The sequence below is a fragment of the Anguilla rostrata genome, chromosome 12 (assembly GCF_018555375.3).
Source record: "Anguilla rostrata isolate EN2019 chromosome 12, ASM1855537v3, whole genome shotgun sequence".
Classification (NCBI taxonomy): Eukaryota; Metazoa; Chordata; class Actinopteri; order Anguilliformes; family Anguillidae; genus Anguilla; species Anguilla rostrata.
Genome location: NC_057944.1, coordinates 4412643 through 4435989, shown reverse-complemented (window position 1 = coordinate 4435989; position 23347 = coordinate 4412643).

Genomic DNA, 23347 nt, shown 5'->3' with positions numbered 1-23347 from the left:
TTTACACAAGTGAAAAAAAGCCTTCACAAGGACACAATTGCCTTACCAAGGCTTCTAAATGTGAATCATTAACGTATCTTTATTTATTGATTTTATTGGTTTATTGATTTTATTTATTGACTTTTGATTTATTTTATTTACCTATGCCGTCTTTTGCCGTTTCTTATGTACTGTCGTGTCATACTGTATGTTGTACTGCACTGTATCTGTACTGATCGTCGTTTGCTGACTGTTTTTTTTTTTTTACGTATTTACTGTTGCTGACGCCTCTTGGCCAGGTCATCATTGTAAATGAGAATTGGTTCTCAACTGATTTTACCTGGTTAAATAAAGGTCAAATAAAAAAATAAAAAAAATAAAAAATCTGTCACTTTTGCTGGATGAAAATATCACTCCCTTTAAGGATCACTAGTCAGTCTGTGAAGATGATGGAAATGCATGGAAATGACTAAAGACTAAACAGCATTCCAACAGAAGTTTGAGATGAAGTAAAGAAATGTATGAATTATAAAAAAAAAGACCTTAAAATACTGCGAGTGAACCTGGTTCAGTCCACAAAAAAACAAAGGCTTAAGAAAAATTTCACCTTCCACTAGGACGAGGATCCCAGGCCCGAGGCCAAACAAAATTGGAGTGGCTCAAAAGGAGAAAAAAAAGTGAGTGTCCTTCAGCGGCGCAGTCAAAGTCCCGATCTCAATCACATGGACAATCCGTGGCCCTATTTTCCACTCCAACCAACCGCCACAACCCGGAGGGAACCTGCAGGACGACTGGACAGAAATAAAACCAGTGCATAAAGCTGGTGGATACTTATGCCAAGAAACTTCAAACTGTTATTGGATCTACATAGTATTGATGTGTGGGGTTTGATCACTTATGGAAGGACTATTCAGTTTTTTGTTTATTTGCTTAAAAGTATTTGCTGACGAATAATGCATTTTGTCTACCAGAGCATAATAGTTTACAATAAAATTGGGGGGAAAAAGTGCATATATAATTTGCACTGGCAAACCCAAAGCCGCAACAAAACCAGAGGACAATTTTCCTGAGGGTTAACTAGCTAGTTGACAGCGACACAACTTCAAGCACAGCTGAACATGAACCAGCATTTACAACATAAACAAGTCAAAGTATTAACTGTGAAGAGAAGAACCAACCGGGTTGCCATGGCATTATTCATCACTATGCTATACCATCTGGTCTATTACTAATTAGTCAGCTATTTATCATGCAGCAAGATAATGACCCAAAACATACATCCAAGCTGTGCCAGAACTACCTGAGGTGAAAAGAACAGGAAGGAAAGTTCAAACTGATGGAATGGCAATCCCAGACTCCAGATTTGTACCCCCTCAAACAAATTTTGGATTAATTGGACTAAAAGTTTAAAGAGGCAACCAACAAGTGCAGTACATCAGTGTGAATTTTGACAGAAGTATTGGTGTGACCATTCAGAACCATATTTGACTTCCCTTGTAGAAAGAATGCCACAGATGTGCTCAGCTGTTATTACTGCTAAAGATGGCTATTTTGATTAATCAAAGTTATAGATCTTTTTTGTAAAATAAAAGGTGTCTATTTACTTTTTTTATCGCTGATGACTTAGTTGTTAAATTTTAAAATGTGAGGAGACATAAATTTCTTTGGACATTTAACTGCTTAAAAGTACAAATGTGAAAACTGGGAAACGTATAGACCGATAATGTATATATAGAAGAAGCATAAGAAAGGTATTTCTAATACAGCTTTTGTTTTACTTGTTCATTTATGTCCCTTGACAAAGCTGTAATTTGCATTAAAGTTCATTCTAGCATTTTGTATTAAGATCTACATTAATTGGAAGTTGAATCAGTAATTATTTTAATCACTAATTCAAGGCCTCACAACAATGCATTTCACAATTAACACAAATGCTCATGTGTATTACTAACACTGCTCCAGGAGTGAGAATGGAAAAATAAATGGATGAATATGAATGATCCACTGTACAGCACTCAGCACAGATGAAGCAGGGGGGCTGTAGAGGTTTGAACTTCACATTTAAAAGCCCCCCCCCCCCCCCCCAAAATAAAGTCAGGTTACATCGCTGGTGTACAGTGATGTCTTGGCCAACTTACGAGGCACACTTATTAAACTTATTAAAATATGAAGCCCAAGGAAATTTGATTGCACTGAAGGTCCATTAAGCTTAACTTTTCAAAGGGGCCTGTTTGTGTGTTTTATATGTGTGTGAGTTTAATAGCAAGTAAGCTTGACCTGTCCCTAAGGGCTTGCTCATTTTAATGTATTTCAAGTTGTAAAACATATTTTAAACTTCAAAATGAATACATCAAACAACTAAAACATGATGATTAGAAACGTGTATTGAGAGCACATTGTAACTTTAAAGCTGATTTGATAACTCTCTCGAAGATTTCCGTTTCGTTCTCTTTGGCGGGACCAATGGCGAAAAGCAGTAATTGCAGGTGTGTTTTTGGACCTCACTTCCCAGAGATCCAACCGAATCCAACCAGTGTCGCTCGTGTGACGTCAGTCAGTTGGGCACCTGGGCCACGCCAACTATAACACTTACTATTTACTGAATAAAAAATGGTTGTTATAAAAGTAACGATATGTACATACTCATTCATTGTCTAACATTAGGCTAACTTAAGCTGTCTTTACACTGCTAAACTGGGTTAAAATGCTGTAGCAGACCTGGGGTAGAATTAGTGTTGATCAATTTCCACAAACGTTCTTTATTCAGCTTTTGCCCGGTATGAACGTCTTTACACTGCAGAGAAGAATTTGCGGGATTCGCTGTGGTTCGTGCAATTATGTATCTCGTGCACATTAAACAGTCTTTTTCGTGAATGATTGTTGCGTGATATATTTGAAACAACTGCCTTGCAAAATGTTACCCTTGGTGTTTCTGGTTTTGCTAGCTAAACTGTTACACAAAAACTTTTTTAGGGTTCCATAACCCGCCCCCCCCTTCTCTGTTATTGTAACGCTGGCAGACACCGGAAAAAACAGTACGCCGCTCACGCACAAGTGAGTTGAAGATAGAGCCTGTTGCGTTAGCTCCGCCTACCCTCTCTGGTGGACCAACCACTGATGGGTGATGGAAAACACGTCACTAACTATGCGCCGCTTGCAATTTTTTCCCGGGAATGTCACCACAGACAGTTCTTTAATCATAAATTATTATAATAATAATATAAATTAATATAATACGCTTAATCACCATTGTTTTACCTGATTTGGCGATAGATAGTGACTTAACAGACATTCATTTTAATGAAAATCTTCGAGATTATTACTTTAACCTAACTTCACGAGCAAAATTTGATTGTACAAATTTTTGCAAGAAAGAGGTGCTATCAAGCGCAAGAGTGCATTTAAGGAGAACGAAAGCAAAGCGTTAGTTTCGTAAAGTCGCAAAGATTCCAGACACCGAGAGACGTCCGGCCTTTTTGAACTGCACGCCTTTGGGAACCGGCATCTTTCTTTAGAAACGCCGAGGGTAAGTGCTGCAGCTCTACAATGTGCCGGTGCTGGGAAATCAAATATCCCATATCTGCCAGACGAGATCCCCAGATGTTATGGGTTTATAAAGCGCAGAGTGAATAGTCATGGCTGTCTGATGCTCTGCCCTCTGAAGACCGATGGATGAAACCAGAGGAAATGTCATCGTTTGGGCGGAGTGAAGGGGCTGCTTTCGGGCACACCGTGGCACCCGTGGTTTGACCCAGTTTGGCACTCTCACCCCTCTCTTATCTTCTGTGCTGTGACACAGACGGTTTTATAAAGTGGAAATGTGAACGGCACCTTTGATTCATTTATTTTTCTGTTAGCGGCCTAAAACTTCATTTTTGTCCTCCTGGCCTCAGTTTGATGACAAAGAACGAAACCCAAAATAAGAGAGACGATAACTGATGTAAATGTAATAATCAGACCGTTGCATGCGAAAAATTATTTCAGTTATGCACATTAGTGTCCTTCTTTACCCTCAGGATCAAGGAGTGAGTTTTAATTCTAGAACCGGTTTCTTATTTCCGTACCGCATGTTCTCTCCTTGATTCCTCTTGAATATGTCACAAGAAAAGGAAAGGGGAGAGGAGGCAAGAAAACGAGGACACCAGAACATTTTCTTAATTCAGGCGGCCCTGTCGGTTATCTTGTATTCATTATCATTCTGAGATCACATTGGTCACTAAAGCATTGTATTTAAATTGTGCTTTGTAACAATCCCATTATGCAAATCATATAAACAGTGTACTAGTAAAAGTGTATAAAGTGTCAATCTAATCAAATGACTGATTTAATTATAATTAGGCTTCTCTTAGTTTCTTATTGAGCAGTTATACAATACGTTTAATATGTTCGGTAGTCATACATATGTGTCATTCATACCGTCTCTCGATATATTTCCACTCCAACATTGTGATCATTGTTTTGATTGCTTGTTTGAAGCAAAGTGTCATGGGACTCGTAGGATGCACCATTGTATCGAAGGAAGCGGACAAGTGCAGATCATGGTTTCTTCTTTTGTCTATTAAAAGCTGAGAATGTTCCCTGTTATGGCAGCCAGTCAGGCCCTTCCAGGTCACATGGTAGATGACATTTCCCCAGATGACAGTCAAAGCACTCTGAAGGGGGAATATGGGACTCTAGTGGCTAGAGCAGGTCAAGAGGTGATGCAGCATTTTCTCTGGAAGAAGCAGGAGCCAACTGGTGTTTTATGGCGGTGAAGAGTGAAAACTCTCAGAGATGGACTGGATTAACCTTTCATCTCTCTCCAAGGTAGCGTCTTGGCTGGTCAAAGCGGTGTGGAATTAGCCGAGTTCTGCTGGGTCCATTAGTGGCTTGCTCTTTCTGCCACATGCAAAACCACAACAAGGAGATAAACAGAACTGCAAGGACTAGAGAACAAAAAACAGCAAGGGACATAAGAAGACTAGGAGAACTTGAGGTACTCGAGAAGCCGACATACTAAGCAGGAGAACTCACAAAGACCAATCGTGCAAACAGAACAAGCACCAATACAATTATTGAAACTAATAAACACGACAAGTGAGCAGAAACACTAGGGAAGGAAACTGTTCCAGAGGAACCATCACAGAGGTCTACCTCATCAGAGTCGCTGGCTGAAGAAGATTCTGACCTTCAAAGAGACCCTGTGCTAAAGGTGATTTAAGGTAGGGAGGAGCAATGTTTGAGGCTTTAGAGACAGCTTTGTTGATTGGTTCATTGATGGCCCTCTTTTATAGGGGACGTTGCACCATATAAGCGAATCAGCTTTCATGCTTGGGACAGTAAGCTTCGTCCAGAGCAGCTGAACTCACAGGCTGCAGATCTTTCTCATGATGTTCAGTGATGTCCTCTGCAGGGGAGGAATTCTCCTCAAAATAAGAGAAGGCAGTCACCATGTTGCTTGAATAGTCAGTTACAGCAGTGTTGAATTTTTGTATGGTACAAGGCTTCTTTGTATACACTTGCTATGTTTTCTCCAGTATTTTGGCCACTGAAGCGGTTGCATGCCAGCATAATGCTATGCAGACTCCAATCCAGTATAAAGTGCCCGGTTATTTCCAAGTACAACTTCATCTAGCGACCTGAATAGATCAAGCATGACAGAGGATACAGACTCAAAAAGAGACATGAGGTTCTCCTCCAATTTTTGGAGGTGATTAGATTGTTGCCTGGCATGGTCCTACGAGTTGGTGTAGAGCAGCTAGGATCCAAACTTTCACAGAATGTCTTGAACATAGAACTTTCCAGAAGACTTAAAGGTATCATATTTTCAATGGCAATGCAATGACATTAGTCAAACCATACTCTTCATTTGACAGGGATGTGTACAGTTGAATTTCCGTATTGTCATGGTTCTGTGTTCCTGTCTGTGTTTTCCTTGTTGGGCTGCCAGATGGCGGCAATTCTGTTTTGTGTCCTGCTCCCCCTGTTTAATTGTATTATTGTTTTCAATTGTCCAATCATTGTTTTCTGGCTGTCTCGTTTTCCCTTCCCTTTCTGTGGCCTGATTGTTCATGGTGCCCTCCTGTGTCTCGTCAGTGTCTGTCTATTCAAGTTCCCTTCTCCTGGTCTCAGGTGCTGGATCCCTGTTGGTTGTTGGTTGTGTTTGTCGCGTATGCTTCTGATCTGGTTCCTGCCCCATGTGTTCCTGCCATGTTCTGTTTTCCACGTGTTTTTGGACTTTTGGCTTTCCTGTGTTCCCTGTGTTTCTGAAGTTTCCTTTGTTTTGAAGAGTTGCCCTGCGAGGCCTTTTGTTCCCTTTTTGTTGAGTAAAGTCTTTTGTTCTGACCTTTTTGGAGTTTGAGTTTTTCCCCCCTCTGCATTTGGGCCCTAACCCTCCACTGCACCGTGACACTTATAGCAAAAGACTCCTGCTGGGGAATGAGCACATGTTCAGTTGGGTGCATTCTCTGAAAAGAGAGAGAGAGAGAGAAATACAATGTAATTCCTTTAACAGGTTTATATGATACCAAAATATACGTAGACCCTTGGTCATCTGTATGTGCGTGTGTGTGGGTGAGGGGAGAGGGGCACATGCTATATGTAAATGCCTCCATATTATGCCTGTCATATAAGTACTGTATTCTATTGGTCAGTAGCATAAGCCCAATGGCTACACCTTAATAAATGCAAAGAAAGAGAGTCATTCCACCTCAATACCATATTTGGAAGTTTCACAGGCTTTGGATTGAAATCTCAAATAGTCCTCTTTGTTTCGACGCAAGCCTTGTCCATTAAAATGAATGAACTGAACTTCGTTCATTATGTTCTAAAGATCCAGGGGTCTGAATAGGCTCCAGAATCAGATTGCTTTTCAGGCAATAAAGGAAGTAGACAAAGGGCTGGATTTGATGTCTTGGCGATACGCTGGCAATATGTTTGTTTGTTCACCTGATATCTCCAGGATGGAAGCCTAAGAAACCGCTTCCATTTTGGCAATATCAGGCATCCAATCAGCCGTATCGCCAAGTGATTAAATCTTGCCCAGAGGATGTATTAAAATCTTGTTTGTAATTCAGAGATTAAAAAAGCCACAGATGGGCATATTAGTACAAGCCTGCCTTTATATGCGCATTCGGATTTGAGAGCCCTCTCAATGAACATGATATACTCGTATTGCAGCCTCAAAGTTTCCTCCAGCATGATGAAGTGTTGCATAAACTTGGATCTTGTGGGTGCTGTGGTGTCACAGGGTCAGGCGTAGGTCAAAAGCCAGGAAAGAATCTCAACTAAGAAGTGGTTGGGAGCCAGGGATGTTTCTTAAAGCAGCACCATGCACACTATAGATTATTCCAATAACAACACATACCACACAAAACTGCTTGGGGAGTCAGCTTATATAGGGCGGATCAGTTAGGAAATTGGTTTATTGACAATAGGTGAACTCAATTATCTCACTAACCTGTACAGGAATGTGATTGGACAACAAAATGTCATGTTCCTCCGATATTCCTAATATGGGCATTTTGTTAACACTTTACCTATGTGTTCAGTCTGAAAATAAAAATATGAAATTAAGATGTTGTTTTCCTGTGTGACCTGGAGCACAGTCAACAAGAATGCATGTGCTGGTTCTGGAACAAATGTAGGTCTTGACTTTGCATCTCTTGAATGACATGCACTTAACAGAACTGAGACTAAAGCCTACAATTAATTCATAGTGAACACTTAATAACCTAACATTTGTTATTTGACCATGTTTAGGCCAAGTATTTTAGTGCATTTTGAAATATTTTGGAGAAAACAATTATTTGAAATATTATGAGGGATTGCATTTGAAAGTTTTTTTCAAATTCTGAAAAAAAGGTTTTGTTTTTTTGCTTTATACAAGTAGTCATTGAAATATGTCTAATAGAAGGAATTGTTTTGTGCTTTTTATTTTAAATTTATTAAATATAATATGAATCACAATTTGTGTATGTATTTCCCTCCAAGTCTGATATTTACATGATCTGATATTGTCATCTAACATTAGCTCACTTTTTTATTTAGTTCATGGCAGTAACATTATTGAAATATAACCACATCTGTTGACACTAAAGTTTTTTTTTTTTTTTTTTTTTGGGGGGGTTTATGTTGTTTTGGTGTATGACAACAAACTGCTGTGACCACTAGTCACCACATATGTTGCCAAATCAATGAAGGATTGACACTTTAATATACTAATTACAAGGATCATTGTAAAGAAAAATAAGATTAAGAAGAAGAACAACAACAATAGCTGAAAATGTCATTTGTATTTCAATATGGATTATTTAGAATTTTTATCTGGCCTTAAATATGTATTCCTAATATATCTCGCCTGATTTCAATTAAAATGGGGACAGAGGGGTAAAGAATTAAACAGAACTTATAGCCAAGTTTGGTATAACGAGTCAGTTCAGTACGTGTACAGAACTAGATCACCTCGCTGTGTCACGAGTCTGCAGGCATTCCCATGACTGATTGCACTGTCATGCCGCTTGTGTCTGGCCTGTTTGTAACAGTCCCATCATAATTACGTTTGTCAAAACAATCAGTTTGATCTGTCGAGCGGAAACAAATCTCGTTTGCCAAAATCAGAGGCATTGTCACTCCAGGAGGCAAATCCAAGGAGACTGGCACCAGTCCTCAAAACAGAATCCGAGAACGTTCACCCAGCCTGCCCCCTCTGATCTTATTCAAACTTTTGACAACTTCCATGGATAAACTGAATCTTTCCAAAGATCCTTCACTTTTATGCCATGCGTTTTCATTTCCATTATCACGATTCCAGCTTCTGACCACCAGAGGCTGCCAGTTCCCATATCCTAGTGTCTCATTTTTGACTGTTATGTTCTCTCCATGATTGTATTTTATTAGGAGTTTCACCTGTTCCCCTGTATATTTAAATACTTGCCTTGTTGCCGGTGTTTCAGTGCTTGATCTTAGTGTTGTGTTTGCAGGTAATCCATGCCTGTAGTATCTCTGAGGCCTAGTCTTTCCCCAATGTTTCCTCCTGTTTTGCACTGTGTTATTTTGTTGGTCAAGCTTCATGTTCAGTGAAGACTTTTTTCATTGTGTCATTCACCTCTGCCTCTGGTGTCAATCTTTCTGTTTGGATCACTACCCTGAGCCTCTGATATTTTGCAGCATTTAACACAAACCAATATCCACTCTTGGAGAAGAATTGTACATGAACTCATTTCATGTACAATTTTCTTGCTGCAAACATCACCAAACACAAGTCACACCCCATGTGATATTGTCTCCTCCCTGGTGTCCATGCCTTAATGCCATCTGTAAAGGAATTGAGAAGGACAGATCTGGCAAATCTACACAATGGACTTTGACAAATCAGAAATGAAGCTTAATATGTTATTAATGCTGACAAACCCTTTGCTAAAACAAATTCAAGCCTGCCAATGTCATTTGCCCATTAATTCTTTCCTATGTCAAACGCCTTTTCATTGTGCAGTGTATAACACTTTAAAAGGCTACATACAGTGCAGGCCTGTAATCACCTGCTGGCAAAGTATGTATCGACTGCTAAGCTGGGCTGCTTTCTAAGATTTGTCAAAAATCCAACCTTTTCCTCCAGTTTTCACCACAGTTTGCCTTTCATACCCTTCTATTTTGACCTGCCAAATAGTCTTTCATATTCAGTCTATTTTGATCTCTCTCAATTCAGTAATTTTCAGTTCAGTAATGCTTTATTGACATTGTATATACACTATATTACCAAAACAATTCACAGTGAAACGATTAAAAATGACATGCAAGTCATATAATTAATCTCTCTCTCTCATATTCTCTCTCTGTGTCTATCAAATTCTAAATTCAAAATGCTTTATTGGCATAACATATTTTAAAATGCAAACAAAATGGTGGCAAGTAATTCAAATAAAAACAGCTCATTAATCTCCTCCCACCTATGGAAGGCAGCCATGTATTGTGCTGGCAAATCTGCATGGCACCTCTTCTCCCTCTGGAGGATTTGCAATAGCTGGGTCTCAGGAAAGTATACAAAGTTTCGATGTACGTTTTTTTTTTTTTTTTTTTTTTGGGGGGGGGGGTTCTCCAATGTCTTTATATTCATCCCGTCGAGTGAGGAAGTGCAGCTCTGCAGCCCTGTCTCGGTTTCTTATTGATTGCAGTGGGAGCACAAGCTTTAGTGTCAGGGCAGTCAAGTCTGCCTGTGGCAAATGGTCTTTATGGCAAGGCTGTGCTCACTGAGTCTGTACATTGTCAATGTCTGTGCATGTACAGACAGTCTGTCATATAATGTTCTGACTCCAGTCAGTGTTACACATTACTCACTCCTAGTAGTTATGCTGTGGTACTCCGCATTTAACTTTTTGTATGTACTCCATTTTCTGTTTGTTCGATTGTGAGTGAGCAAACAGTGTACATCATACATTGTCATGTTTTTCTTTCAATTTGAATCTTGGAATAGATATGTTTGTGAGTACAAATCCTTACTTGTTTTGACACAATGTATGCTAACAGGAAAATCTCCCAGAAGGAAGCTTTTAGTTTACTTATCGTATATGGGAGAAATCCTTTATTGTCGTTTTAACATTAGAAAGGCTAGAGGTGATGTCATCATTTGTTATCACAAATTGATTGGTCAGCTTAAAGCTGACTTGCAAATAATTGCAAGTTTTTTTGGGGGAGGTTTTCCCCCTTCATGTACAGTTTGGTAAGCTTGGCAGTCATTCACCCTGGAATTTAACAGTTTTATTTTTTTTTATTGATTTGGAATTCAACATCAATGCTACATGAAAACAACACTACATTTGACTAGCATTTCATACACATTTGATTCATTCATGGTCGTGGTTAAATGTGCTGTTCAAAGTTCAAATTTTGTTAGTAGAATACCCTCCAGAGGTTGAGTAGAAAAAGAACTGAAACCTCAGACGGAGACATACAGTAAACAAGCCATTCTTCGAGGACGGGGCCTGGAAGAAAAGACAGCTGTGGCTTATGTAACCAAAATATGCTTGGCTAAGCAAAGTGCGGCAAAATGACTTTTACTCAATTTCATGGTTGACAGTCGGCATTTATGGATGAGTTGCCACGGGCACTGGAAGGCCTACTTCTCCAACAGCAGAAACAAACATTCTTCCACCTGTCAGGGGTCTCACCTTTCCCTTTGTTCCGGAGCCTTCCGTTTTATGCTCGAGTGTTAGCGATTGATTCCTTTGGGGATGAATGACACTAGTCCTGTTTGTGACTGGGGGAAAGGAGTTGCAGATATGGACGGCCAGCCTTCCTCTGACGTTTAGCTCACACACTCCAGACTTCAACAGTAGGTAATTCAAAAGCGGCTAATTTGACTTGACAAATTAGTTTATCTGGTGCTTATAAATAAGATAAGTAGACATATGTCCATGCTCAAAATGGGTATAATTTGCAAAAACTTATTACAAGTGAAAAACACAGAAGACCAAAAATTGTGCCCAAAGCCTATGTTTTTTTTTTTTTTTCCACTTGTCAATACATTACTGAAAATGATATCTGTTTTGAGCATGAAGGCAACGCTATTTATCTTGAACAGTCTACAAAGCTGGTGGTTTTCCACACAGAGCTTTATCACCATTGTAAAATCCTCTATTCCTACTGTCTCCCACTGAAAAAAAGGCTCTGCTTGCTTACACTGTAGAATTTAAATCGGAAGCTTCCATGGTAACCCTATTTTAAGCCCGGCTGCAAATTCACACCACAGCCCGGGGATACAACCTGGCTGGCTTGCACAGCCCCTAAGGAAGCTTACAGCTCATAAACGACCCTGTACGCTACTACAGCCAAACTCCAGTCGCTATCCAATGAAATGAATGGAGAGCAGTAGCCAAAACTCACAGGCAACAGAAGATAATGTGATAATACCCAGGGCTAAAGGGAGCTGATCTCCTCAGAATGCAGGGCTGAAGCAGAGGCTCCTAAGCAGACGTCCCTTTCAGCCGTGCAAATAGGATACACTTAAAAATAAATAGAACTATACTCTGTTTTGGTAGTTTATCTAAAACCCTGATTTTTAAATCATGTCCAACTGTAATTGGGAAGCAAGTAATTCCTCTAAGGTTGATGGAAGGTATGGCCATTGTTTTATGTGCAAGTAATGATACGCAGCTGGTTTCCCATGTGTATATTTAAAGATTATGGCTACATTGGAATTGTCAGGGGGCCTCGTGCCAGTGCATCTCCAGAGGGGGACTGTGTCCTTTGTTTGAGGAGCACCTACCATGAGCCGAATACCTGAATGGGGTGGGGAGGTGGGGGGTTTGTGAGGTAAGCTCGAGCCTGTGGGGACACGGGAAGGGATGGCGAAAGGGAGAGCGAGGCAGCGGGATTTCCGAGTGAAAGCACTCAGCGGGAGATCCGATTGGTGCCTTCGCCCTGGGGAATCGGCGTGATGAATTACACTCCCCAAGGTGGGGGGGATGGGTAGATGGACTGCATTTACTGTAGGTGTGTAGAGTTGGGTGTACTGACAATTATAAAGACCTCAGAATCCGCCCTAAGCAACAGAGATATACTGGGCTTGGTTCCACTAGTGTTAAGGGTTCAGGGAAGCCACAGTATGTTATGGTGGCTTTGCCTCCAATGGGAGATCAGGTCTCGAAATGTCCTGACAGTTCTGTGATCAGATGCCCTGTATGTATAGCTCAGTTTTCACTGATCTTATTACTGTGGGGTTGAACTCCCCTTCTATCTGTAATCCCTCCTCATAACTCCTTTAGAACAGCTTTTCCTACTGATCCCTAATTGAAATGGGGGTCAAACTTTGCAAGATGTTACTTATAAACAATGACATAAAATACAGCGTATTAAAGAGATTACTTCCTTTTTATAGTTCAGCGGCAGGTTGTAAGAAGCTTCTGTAAGTATGTGAAGTAGCCTTCCTCACACATGCTTCCTGTCTTGGCCAAACACATATTAACACTGAAGTAACATCCAAAGGCCTCGGAAGGTGAAGTATCCTCTTAATAGATCCCCCACTAATGGCACAGGCACTGGTAATATGCTGTTTACGCCTAACAGTTTGTGGCTAATGTTCATTATTTTTTACAATTTAGTCATTTAGCAGCTCCTCTTGCTGTATCTTACACAGCTTGCAACTTTTCCATTCAGTCTGTTTGTATGCCTGGATATTTACTGAAGCAATTCAGGGTGCCTTGATAAAGGGTATAATGGCAGTGGCCTAGCAGGAGCTCAGACCAGCAGCTTTTGAATTGTAAGCTTCCCAGTTCTTTGACTGTTATTCTGCACTATCCGCCCTTTACTCTCACTCTCTTCTTACGATTTTCCTGCTTTTCCCCCACAGAGAACATGGGGCCCATCCACACTCTTTAAAGTTACCAGATCATGAAGCCATTCCACAAACACTAGAATGGTGCTTTGAGCCACTCAGCAGTCTTTTTTCACTCTTTAACACTCTACTACACTGTGCCCTCCTTATTACAAGCTGATATATTATTACTTATTACTGCATATGTAATACATACTGACAAACCTGTGCTTATATTATTATTACATATTTAATACATACTTACATACCTGTACTTATGTACTACATATGTAATAAGCAATACTGTGTGTAATCCTTCTAATATTTACATACTTATCTACACAGATCCCCTCTCAGTCATGAATTATTGGCTGAAGTTAGAGTGAACCATTTTCTGGGCAAAACCAGGCAGGATGGACTCCCAAGGTGAACAGTTTGTACAGTATCTGTTATAATTATGTTTTAGTTTTACCCCGATTTGGAGCACAGTGTTTGTAAGCTGAGCTCATAGTGTCAGCCTGCTCCTCAGGAGACAGAAAATCTTGTCCAATCAGGAGAGGGCAGACAAGCTCATCTTGTGGTGTCCAATCAGGAGAGGGTAGACAAGCTCTCCATGTGATGTCCAATCAGGAGAGGGTAGACCAGTTCTCCTTGTGTTATCCAATCAGGAGAGGGTAGACACGCTCTCCTTGTGATGTCCAATCAGGAGAGAGCAGACACGCTCTCCTTGTGATGTCCAATCAGGAGAGAGCAAACACGCTCTCCTTGTGATGTCCAATCAGGGAGAGGCAAACCATGTCTCCTGTGATGTCAACAGGAGAGAGGCAAAACATGCTCATCTGTGATGTCAACAGGAGGAGCAAACATGTCTGCCTTGTGATGTCCATCAGGAGAAGCAAACATGCTTCTTGATGTCCAATCAGGAGAGAGCAAACATGCTCTCCTTGTGATGTCCAATCAGGAGAGAGCAAACATGCTCTCCTTGTGATGTCCAATCAGGAGAGAGCAAACATGCTCTCCTTGTGATGTCCAATCAGGAGAGAGCAAACATGCTCTCCTTGTGATGTCCAAGGCATTTGCCCATGAGAGACTTTCTTTACGGCTTTCTGGACTGCGAATGCCTGAATGAGGCAATGAGTCATGACTGGTGCCCTCAGGAAGAGAGACGGTGTGTAAAAATACTGCCTTCACCATTCGCCACCAAAATGTCAAATGAGAATGGGGGTTTCTCTCCCGCTGAAGTGTCTCAGCCAATTACGTAAATGTGACAACGGGAAAGAAAGGTTTGTGATTTAAATGCCAGATCTATTCTTGCTCTTCATCAGCTGAGCTTCTGAGCAGGTTGTCATTCATCATCATTATTTTTCCTCAGCCTCAGAAGAAGAAAAAAAAAGAGAAAAGCTTTTAACATGTTTCTGTATATTTTTGTGTGTGTGGGTGTGCGACATGATAGGTTTTCACATGCACTAATGTGTTGCCTCACACTACAATTTGGCCTCACAAGGTCAAGTTGGCAGTTGAGGAGTAATGATCACTGGTTCGGAGGTCCACTGAACGCATTTGTAATTGTTGCAGAGAAATGCGGCATTTTGCCAAGTCTCATTTGAATAAAGACCGCATCAATCAAATTCTGACTTAATTGCTAAACTGAACCTCTGCCCCTTTCAGGTCTGATAATGCACACGTTTGCCATTGATTAGGAGCCAGCTTCCCTTAGTAACTCCATAAGGGCTGTGGATTCTCATGAACAGGCAAAATTGCTAGTGGTCAGGTGTCCCTATTTGTTAGGTGATAAGGTGAGATATGGTAATAATGCTATTTTTTGAACAGAAAAAGGTCACAGGGAACTAAAATCGTAATTGGATAGGTGGACAATAATAGATTTGAATTAGTTGGTAGGCCATATTATTTGAGATTTTTTTTTTTTTTTTTTCCACACTCCCTTACAGCTTCAAGAAAACACATCCTTACCATCCCAGATAGGACAAGCAAGAAAGCAAGGTATTCACAGCCAGAGCTGTAGGTGTATGGAATAATTAGCATCTGCACAGTGAAGTATGCCAAATATGATAGATATTACAGCTACCACACCGCAGCCCTTTATTTTCTTTTAGCACCAATAACAGAACCAATCCATTCACCCCAGGGGTGAAGTAGCAGTGTTAACGAGGGGCTGCAGGGTGGCATGTCTTCTTCCGATAATACTACCTCCGAAAACACAATTGCATTAAAGATAAGCTCATAAGCATCTTACTGCACAACCATGTTGGCCCCTGTAATATTTGACTACATATTTGATCAGAGATTCATATGAGTTAATTGTAGTTTGATAACCTAAGGGCATATGTACCAGTGAAGGCTAAAGCTAGCAGGTCCACAGAGCCACACATAATCACTTATTATTTGGCTGGGATACCCATCTCCTCACTGGGGTGGGAGACAGTCGGGTATACAAACACAATATACAAATGCATTAACAAAGCTGGACAGATTAACCTTTCAGTAGTTAGTAGTCAACAACAACACTGGTTAATTCCGATGAATGTGACCTTATTGTGAAGTGTTACCAACCTAGGTAAAGAAAATTCAGAGGTTTTCCCCTGACATTTAATAAACAAATAAATAAATACATACATACATAATTTGTTTGTGCCTATAATGTCATATGTGCCTAAAATATCAGCCCAACAGTGGATTTCTGCCTTTTTGCCAGACGATGGTAAGTAAAAACTGTTTGGTGTGACCATGGCCGTTCGCACCCAAAGTCTTATTCTTGGCATGCATATACTTGAATGTCATTATGTAAACTCGTATAATAAGACTGCAACAATACAAATGCCATCTGTTTGGCAGATGGGATATTACAGCTACCAGCCTTTGTAAAGGTGGACTTCAGTGAAGCAACAAGGAAATGTGATTCATACATTAGTGAGTGTGTTTCTCATTTTTTCAGCTTTTTTCTGTTATTACCCGAGTATAAGATGTAAGATGTACACCTAAGATGTAAAAAGATATGCCTAAGATATAAAAACCTAAGATGTATTATTTCTATATAATGCATATTATTTCAGATTTAGTGTTTTTTTTTTTTTTTAAAGTTAGTGCAGTGAAGCCCCTACAGATCTGTGTCTGATGGATATGTTAGATATTTCTAAAGATGTATTTTTTACAATTTGCAAGTTTTGCAATGACTGGTCTAGGAGATCTAAAGCAAGAAAATACACAAGTAATTTAAATACAAGCTGCTTGTACAATGACATTTCCAGGGGTTGTACATACGCTGGTACATCCTTGTGAGCAGCGGTCCTAGGTTCCTTTTACAACTGAATATAATTTCAAGAAAAAATAAGATGGATGAAATATCATTTCTCAAGAATAATAATGTAATAAACATGTAGAACCTCTGGAGGCGTAACACTGCTGTACAAACCCACATAGGAGTTTCTGGATGGATATTTTCTCGCTTATTAGCACGAAACACCAACAGTTTTTATTTTTATTTATTGATTTGTTTAACAGTGTACTGTATTTCATTAAAAGTAATGTAGGAAACTAGCAAGCGTATGTTCATGATGGAAGGAACACGTGCCTGTAATTTTTGAATGCCTTTTCATACAAATATGTCATACTACTACTACAACAAATACTACTAATACTAAATACTACTGCTACTACTCCTATTATTATTATTGTTGTTGTTATTTTTATTATTATTATTGCGGCTTGGTGGTGCAGTATGTAGCACTGTTGCCTCACAGAAAAAAGGTAAGATCCTAGGTTTGAATCCTACCCGAGCTATGAGTGTGTGTTTGTGAATGGTGTGTGTGTGTGTGCCCTGCAATGAACTGCCGACCTGTCCAGGGTGCCCAATGCATGCTGGGATATGCAGGTATAGATAATGGATGAATGGATTATTATTACTACGACACCTGTAAGAACAGAATCTTACGGGAGAGATGTAGTACTGGTTGTGCATTGCAGTGTGGATCAGTGCAGGGAGTGCTCTCTGTGTTGCATTGGGACGACAGATACAGGGGAACAGGTGGCCGACTGCTTTTAATATACTGCTTAAATCACATACAGAAATAAGACCACAAAAATAAGATCATAGACACATAAAAAAAAGATCCAGGGGACAGAGCAGCAAACTCACTGAGTCACCATGAAGGGAAAAGGTCTCTCTCCAGACATGAGCCCAAGGGCTTTTATAGAGCCAGATAATTAGGCAGTTGGTATGAGCTGCTCTGCTTGGCAATGAGCCACAGCTGAGACCATGCCTATGGTGCTGCAGCTCTCCTGTGAGTGGGGCTGACGCTGTCCATGGTACTGCAGCTCCCCTGAGAGTGGGGCTGGTGCTGTCCATGGTTCTGCAGCTCTCTTATGACTGGGGCTGTCCCCACCTCTCAAAGCATAAGTTCAGTGATGACTTCAGTTACATGAAAATCAAATTTGGCATTTCACAGATGCTTTTATCCAGAGAAACTTAGAGATTAATTTTTATTTTTATTTTGTGTTAAAATACAACCCATTTATACAAATGAAAATGTTTCAGACGTAATTCAGGTTAAGTTCCTTGCTCCAGGGATAGTATCACAGCTGGGAATCAAACCCAAACACTCTGAATCACAAGCCCAGTTCCCTTATCATTATGCTGCCACATGTTCATGCAAATCATGTGCAACTGTCTCCACAATGTGTTTGGCCTTTTTAAGTCTGCACATTAACGTATGATGAGGAGAAACTCTTCAGTAATCACTGGAACAATAATAACGCACACACATATGCATACACACACACCCACACACACACAGAGGCCCTGCAGCCCGGGGGTGGGGGGATTTTTTATTTATTTATTTATTTTTTGTGTCACTTCACTTGCTTCCCCTTCAGGCATTAGGTGCCCCTCCAGACGGGTGGTGCCTTAGGCAAAACCGTCTACATCACCTACACCTAGAACAGGCCCTGCACACACAAACACACACACAAAAGATTATATTGAAAAGTCTTCCAAACAGTCCCCAAGGACCTTGGACGCTGATATCAACTCTATGGGTATAACAGGATTCTGACAAATGAATACGTTGAAAATCAGTTTCTTGTCCAGCAATGACACCAGAGGTATGAAAAGGTCACTTTTCAACATGACGGGACATTTATTTGATGCCTTCAAAGTTTTTTTTATTTTTATTTTTTTATCACTTCAGTGCTAGCTGCTGAGTGATTAATAGTATTGACTTTTTTCCTTACACAGACCAAGGCTGAGTCAGAGTCAGAGTCATGGACATTATTTCTGTTACACGCCTCGAATGGCAGCTCAGGTTTATTGCTTTGTCATTTGTGTGGTTGTGTCATTTAGAGAGAACATTTTTTTCCCTCTTCTTCATTAATGTTATATTCATTCATTTCTCTCTTCAATAGTAGTGAGGAGTAACCATGACCATTCCTCTAGATGTGACGTATGGATATATAATCAGAAGTTTTATGAAGTATTAAAATCGCATTAACGATTATTCATAATTTCCTATCATCTTGTAGTGCATTTATTCATTTATTTATGCATGTAAACAGTGTACTAATTAAAGTGTATGATTATAATGGATCCTACGTTAAGTGAAGGTAGTTCAACATGGTACATCATTTGTGCTTTATGTCCACACCAAAGTCTCAGCACAAAGGTCCTAGCCCACTGAACATGCGGGTCAAGTTGTAGGCCACTTTGCTGAAGAAGCACAATGACGATGCGCAGAGATGACTGGATCTGAAATGGAAGTCAGAAGGCTTATGGCAAGCTCCTTACCTTTGAGAGCAAACGTTGGCTAAAATAAAACCTTGGGGGGGGGGAGCCCAAGGGGGGGTGTGGGGGGGGATTTCCCCAAGGAGATCTCCATTGTCTAGGTGGGCGGCGGTGATGATATCTCCTCACATCGGTTTGAGAGGATGTTATTGCTCTCACCTGTCATCGAAATGTCACCGAAATGCCAGTGGCGGGGCCTGCCAGAGTACGCCGCCATCTACCACTTGTCATTTCATTCAGGACATGGTAATTCGGTGACCTTGGACTGTGTCGCTATCTGGGCGGAGCGGAGAACAGATTGTCGTCGGCGAAAACGGACGATCGAACCGCTTCCTGCCCTGCCACAAAATGAATCAATTCTGAGTCTTTGTGTGAAACATAGCAATATATCAGTGTTATGCTGATATCAATGGGCCAAGTGCTGTTTGTGATTTTTCCTGGAATTAATAACTGCATAAAGAGGCCTTTTAATAATATGCCCACAATCGGCAAACACGCACAATAGTCATTCACAATAAATGGTCTCCTCGGCAATTCACATCCTGTCAATTCCAACTGCTGGAGTTTCAAATTTATGACTCCTTTGTTTAGAAGATTACAGCTTTTATCTTGCGTTGTTATTCAAGCCCATTGTCCTTGTTATGGCCCTGAGTGGCTTGTGGGTGCTTAGTCTCTGTTCTCTTCCCATTCTCTTTCAAGGCTACAGGTATCTGCCTTTGTGTCTACTGTTATTTCTGATTGGCTGACATATTTCAAGTACCTGCAGCCAATAACGGCCCAGCACACTGTATGAAGACCCACCTCCAACCCAGCTGAGGGCCTTTCGGCCATCTTAGCCCCTGACGCCGTGTGTGCTCGTAAGGTTGCCATGCTTACCCTTTTTGTCTTTGTGTTTAAGGGGTGTGGTTTACTTTAAGGAGTGAGGTTTAGATGGTAGATTAGCTAGTTTAGCTCTGGTTTTGTTCGTTGTGTTGGCTTGGGCTCACACTAAAGTTCAGGCACCATTTTGTAAATAAAAAGTACTTGCCCATTGCATAACCGGCCTACCATTCTAACACATTTAAGTTACTCCCTTTTACCCCTAGACCCCAAGGTGGTTTGTAACAGTACCCAAACCCTGGCCCTGGGTATGCTGACATTCACCTCAAAATCAGAAAGGTGACCCTATAAATAAATTCTGTAAATCCGCTGAGTCGAAGTGAAAGGCAGCGCCTCCTTTGAGTCCAGGATCCAGCGTAGTGGGCCCTGCTGTAAGCCAGCACAGAGAGAGGAAGTGCAGCTTGGTAGCGAGCAGACATGGTCTAGTAGCGCTATGAGTTTACACTCAAACGCCTGCTTCTCAGCAGGGCTTAGGCATTAAAAGGCCTCGCAGAGAAACTCCGAGAAGCCGCTCGACTGCAGCTGCTGCGTCTGGCGGAAAGGCAAGCAGGTGCAAACCGATAGCGTGACAACGCTCATCCCGCAGTAAACAGTCCCCGGGGCACCGCGGGTAAATAAAAAAAGGCTACGGCTCCGCGGTCTCCTCGTTTCCATATGGAGCGGGTTTGTCTGGCCGCGCGGTTACGCGCTTCGCTGGCGCGGGCCCAGAGGAAGCATCAGCGCTCGCAGAAAAAAAAAAAAGGCAGTGAGACGCGGGGGGTGGAGCCAGACCTCTGCCGCGGAGGGAGAGTCGGCCAATGGGAGCTGACGGGCGGAGTCTGACCTCAGGGTTTGTCAGGACGGCAGGCTGGAGCGCATCCCGAACCCCCCGCTGTTTCGGCGGGTCGGCGAGTCCTGGTCTGGCGATAAACCGTGAGTCTCGCTCGCTCCCATGGAGCAGCCTATTGAGTCAGAACTCAGAGTCTATCATCCCAGGTATTAGTTGAGGGTGAAACCTGGAGAATGGGTTTAGCTCGGGGTAGCTAACTGATCCAGCCAGTATAAAGCAGGCACGCTTTCCTGTACTCCGTGGAATCACAAATAATTCACAGGCAAGGTCGCGGAGCTCTCTGGATTAAAGCGTGCCCTTCACAGGCATAGATTTAGGCAGGGATGAGGGCTATATATCCCCAGGACCAAGTGACCGCAACCGTATCGTTGTCACCGCCATTAATTTCCTTAGACCCAAAACAGCGTGTGTCCAGTCGTTGCTATCCAAGCCGCAAACGGTAAACTCTGTTTCAGCATCCCCTATCCTCAAAGACAGACAATCTGATTTGGTTTAGGCTTTCAACCAACTCGCTTCAAGCTTGTCCTCAGAGGAAAAAGTGATGCAGTACCACCTCTGTCTGTCAGGAGTCTTAGGTCCTTATAGTCAGCAACAACCGAGTTTGAGTCAGTAAACCTTAAAATCCCATTAAATAGACCATGTGTGTACGTGTGTGTGTGTGTGTGTGTGTGTGCGCGCGTGTGTTTGTGTGTGCGTGTGCACATGTGTGCATGCATGAGTGTACATGCATGCATGCAGTCATATTAGGGCTGCAGGGGTATTGGTAGCCTGTACGACAGTGTTAAAATGTTCAAATCAAACCTACGGCCAATGCATAAATGTTTAAATACCAAGGCTTTGTCAATGAAAATGCCAAGTTCACACAATGTCTTAATATGGTGTGAGATTATGTCCGATAAAGGTAGAAGGACAACTATGTAAAGAATGCTTTATCAGAGCAATAAAATAAAACTTTTTTTTTTTTTTTTTCCCCCACTGTCCGAGCTGTACTACAGGGAGGATTGTGACATTGTATTTTTCTGCTTGGCCTTGGTAATGAAATTCACTGGATTTTCATGTACGACTCAGTTTGGCCAAGAATGTCAGGGTTCTGTGTTTTCCCTGTTTTTCCTTGTTGGGCCGCCAGATGGCGGCACTTCTGCTTTGTGTCTTATTTAATTGTATTATTGTTTGCTATTATCCCATTATGGTTTGCTGGTTGTCTCGTTTTCCCTTCCCTCTCTGTGGCCTGGTTGTTCATTGTGCCCTCCTGTGTCTCGTCTGTGTCGCGCAATGGCAAATCTAGGGAACTTCTTACAGGCACTTAAACAGGAAAAGCACACATATCACCCAGCCAAAATTCATTCCTGCGGTCATGCCACAGTTCTCCAGGAGAGAGAAGGCCCGGATTAAGACGGAAAAGAAAAGCATAAAAGGAGCCGACCGTTGTCATAGGAATGCTGAGCCACTGATAAAAAAAGAAAAAGAAAAGCTGTGTGTATTTATCAAAGACAGTGACAACGTCATATGTTTTGCCCTCCCCTAAAACGTAGCGTGGCTGAGCTTTGGACTTACGGGAAACAGCAGGGTCCAATGGTCCGGGCCAAAGCAAACCTTTCCAGCTTTTATCTTCAAAATTGAAGAATGCTGCCAATGGATTTTTTTCATTTCCCATCAATAGATACCATCAAAGGATGAAACACAACGCGGTGTGGTCAAAATAAAGATGCTGGGTCGAGCCGAGAGGGAGCCGGGCTATTTAACAGAACATTCAGAATAAGGCCATCATTGGAGTCCCTTACTAAAAGCAGAGCTGTGTTCAACTGATCCAGCACTCTCATGCCAGTTGTTAAATCATTTTTTTTTTTTTATCATCAATGGACTCATAAAATTCCCTCTAGTGGCAGAACAGTTATCAAGTGGCCTGTGTCTTGTTTGCGGCCGGGATCATAACTAGTGTTTGTATTGTATGTGTAATCAATCCTACCTACTTTTGGGTTTCCTCCAAATACAAATATGAAAACAAATATGAAATTTTTGACCTTGCCAATAGATGGAGACATAAATACATATAGTGGGATTAGGGGAAGTAAATGGTTAATGGGGAAGGCGTCCTTTGTTGCTTCGTTGCCTTTTTTGTTCAACTTGTCCAAAGAGATGGAAACCATTAGGACGTAGGACAGTAGAGCGATCGTTCATTTGCTAAATACCGTGCCGGAGGAGAGAGGGAGACATATTCACACATCCTGTTATCTATTATCCTCACTGTTCTGCGTTAGGCCATCCTTAAAAGCACCGAGCTTTCAGTCCATGACGCTCCGGTCCGCAGGCGAAAATGGCCGGGATCATCATGCACTCAAGTAAATGCATCGTAAGTACGCGGGGAAGGGGTTACTCCACAAAAGAGTTTCTGCATCTATGAGGACTTCTACATCGCCAAAAAACCTCTCCTCGGCGACGGGAACAACAAACCGTGTGGAGTAAAATGATGCACGCTGCTAGAATGTGAATGGATTCTGGAGCTGGATTTTGCACCAGGGTCCAGGACCGGTATTCATTGTTGAGGCTAGGTTGTATGCGATCTTACTCTTATGAATGC